The following is a 2,946-nucleotide window of genomic DNA, read 5'->3' on the forward strand; positions in this document are numbered from 1 at the left end:
GAGTTCCTGAAGGTCCAATTGGTTGGGAATGGGTCATACAAATCAATTCTCAGACGGAAGATTTTTCGGTCAGAAAAAAAGAAAGGTTGACCCTTTTGTATTTTTCGCGAAAATTTTCGCGATTTTGAAAAGTGCTGGAATAAATTCTTTATGGCACTAGTCCGACGTAATTTCGCGAGAGAAATCGATTGGGCGCAGTCCCAATAGGCTGCGATAAACGGATCAAAAAATACAGCCAAAAAACGAGAACCTGTGTTTTCGACATTTTTCAGCTGGTGCTTTTTCGCTCGCCATTTCTCCCCTGTTGGTCCCACGCTCCTTTCGCTGCGTTTTCTGAGTTCCTGGGGGTCCAATTGGTCGGGAATGGGTCATACAAATCAATTCTGAGACAAAGGATTTTTTGGTCACAAAATAAGGAAGGTTAACCCCTTTGTATTTTTGGCGAAAATTTTTGCCATTTTGAAAAATGCTGGAATGAATTCTTTCTGGCACTAGTCCGACGTGATTTTGCGAGAGAAATCGATTGGGCGCAGTCCCAATAGGTTGCGATAAACGGATCAAAAAATACAGCCAAAAAACGAGAACCTGTGTTTTCGACATTTTTCAGCTGGTGCTTTTTCGCTCGCCATTTCTCTCCTGTTGGTCCCACGCTCTTTTCGCTGCGTTTTCTGAGTTCCTGGGGGTCCAATTGGTCGGGAAAGGGTCATACAAATCAATTCTCAGACGGAAGATTTTTCGGTCAAGAAAAAAGGAAGGTTAACCCCTTTGTATTTTTGGCGAAAATTTTCGCGATTTTGAAAAGTGCTGTAACAAATTCTTTCTGGCACTAGTCCGACGTAATTTCGCGAGAGAAAACGATTAGGCGCAGTTTTAATAGGCTGCGATCAACGGATCAAATGTTACAGCCAAAAAACGAGAACCTGTGTTTTCGACATTTTTCAGCTGGTGCTTTTTCGCTCGCCATTTCTCTCCTGTTGGTCCAACGCTCTTTTCGCTGCGTTTTCTGAGTTCCAGGGGGTCCAATTGGTCGAAAATGGGTCATACAAATCAATTCTGAGACAAAGGATTTTTTGGTCAAAAAAAAAGGAAGGTTAACCCCTTTGTATTTTTGGCGAAAATTTTTGCCATTTTGAAAAATGCTGGAATGAATTCTTTTTGGCACTAGTCCGACGTAATTTTGAGAGAGAAATCGATTGGGCGCAGTCCCAATAGGCTGCGATAAACGAATCAAAAACTACAGCCAAAAAACGAGAACCTGTGTTTTCGACATTTTTCAGCTGGTGCTTTTTCGCTCGCCTTTTCTCTCCTCTTGGTCCCACGCTCTTTTCGCTGCGTTTTCTGAGTTCCTGGAGGTCCAATTGGTCGGGAATGGGTCATACAAATCAATTCTCAGACGGAAGATTTTTCGGTCAAAAAAAAAGAAAGCTTGACCCCTTTGTATTTTTCGCGAAAATTTTCGCGATTTTGAAAAGTGCCGGAATAAATTCTTTATGGCTCTAGTCCGACGTAATTTCGCGAGAGAAAACGATTGGGCGCAGTCTCAATAGGCTGCGATCAACGGATCAAATGTGACAGCCAAAAAACGAGAACCTGTGTTTTCGACATTCTTCAGCTGGTGCTTTTTCGCTCGCCATTTCTCTCCTGTTGGTCCCACGCTCTTTTCGCTGCGTTTTCTGAGTTCCTGGGGGTCCAATTAGTCGGGAATGGGTCATACAAATCAATTCTGAGACAAAGGATTTTTTGGTCAAAAAAAAAGGAAGGTTAACCCCTTTGTATTTTTGGCGAAAATTTTTGCCATTTTGAAAAATGCTGGAATGAATTCTTTCTGGCACTAGTCCGACGTAATTTTGCGAGAGAAATCGATTGGGCGCAGTCCCAATAGGCTGCGATAAACGGATCAAAAAATACAGCCAAAAAACGAGAACCTGTGTTTTCGACATTTTTCAGCTGGTGCTTTTTCGCTCGCCATTTCTCTCCTGTTGGTCCCACGCTCCTTTCGCTGCGTTTTCTGAGTTCCTGGAGGTCCAATTGGTCGGGAATGGGTCATACAAATCAATTCTCAGACGGAAGATTTTTCGGTCAAAAAAAAGAAAGGTTGACCCCTTTGTATTTTTCGCGAAAATTTTCGCGAATTTGAAAAGTGCTGGAATAAATTCTTTATGGCACTAGTCCGACGTAATTTCGCGAGAAAAAACGATTGGGCGCAGTCTCAATAGGCTGCGATCAACGGATCAAATGTGACAGCCAAAAAACGAGAACCTGTGTTTTCGACATTTTTCAGCTGGTGCTTTTTCGCTCGCCATTTCTCTCCTGTTGGTCCCACGCTCTTTTCGCTGCGTTTTCTGAGTTCCTGGGGGTCCAATTGGTCGGGAATGGGTCATACAAATCAATTCTGAGACAAAGGATTTTTTGGTCAAAAAAAAAGGAAGGTTAACCCCTTTGTATTTTTGGCAAAAATTTTTGCCATTTTGAAAAATGCTGGAATGAATTCTTTCTGGCACTAGTCCGACGTAATTTTGCGAGAGAAATCGATTGGGCGCAGTCCCAATAGGCTGCGATAAACGGATCAAAAAATACAGCCAAAAAACGAGAACCTGTGTTTTCGACATTTTTCAGCTGGTGCTTTTTCGCTCGCCATTTCTCTCCTGTTGGTCCCACGCTCCTTTCGCTGCGTTTTCTGAGTTCCTGGGGGTCCAATTGGTCGGGAATGGGTCATACAAATCAATTCTGAGACAAAGGATTTTTTGGTCACAAAAAAAGGAAGGTTAACCCCTTTGTATTTTTGGCGAAAATTTTTGCCATTTTGAAAAATGCTGGAATGAATTCTTTCTGGCACTAGTCCGACGTATTTTCGCGAGAGAAAACGATTAGGCGCAGTTTTAATAGGCTGCGATCAACGGATCAAATGTTACAGCCAAAAAACGAGAACCTGTGTTTTCGACATTT

The sequence above is a fragment of the Neodiprion pinetum genome, chromosome 5, assembly GCF_021155775.2.
Source record: "Neodiprion pinetum isolate iyNeoPine1 chromosome 5, iyNeoPine1.2, whole genome shotgun sequence".
In the NCBI taxonomy this organism is placed as follows: domain Eukaryota; kingdom Metazoa; phylum Arthropoda; class Insecta; order Hymenoptera; family Diprionidae; genus Neodiprion; species Neodiprion pinetum.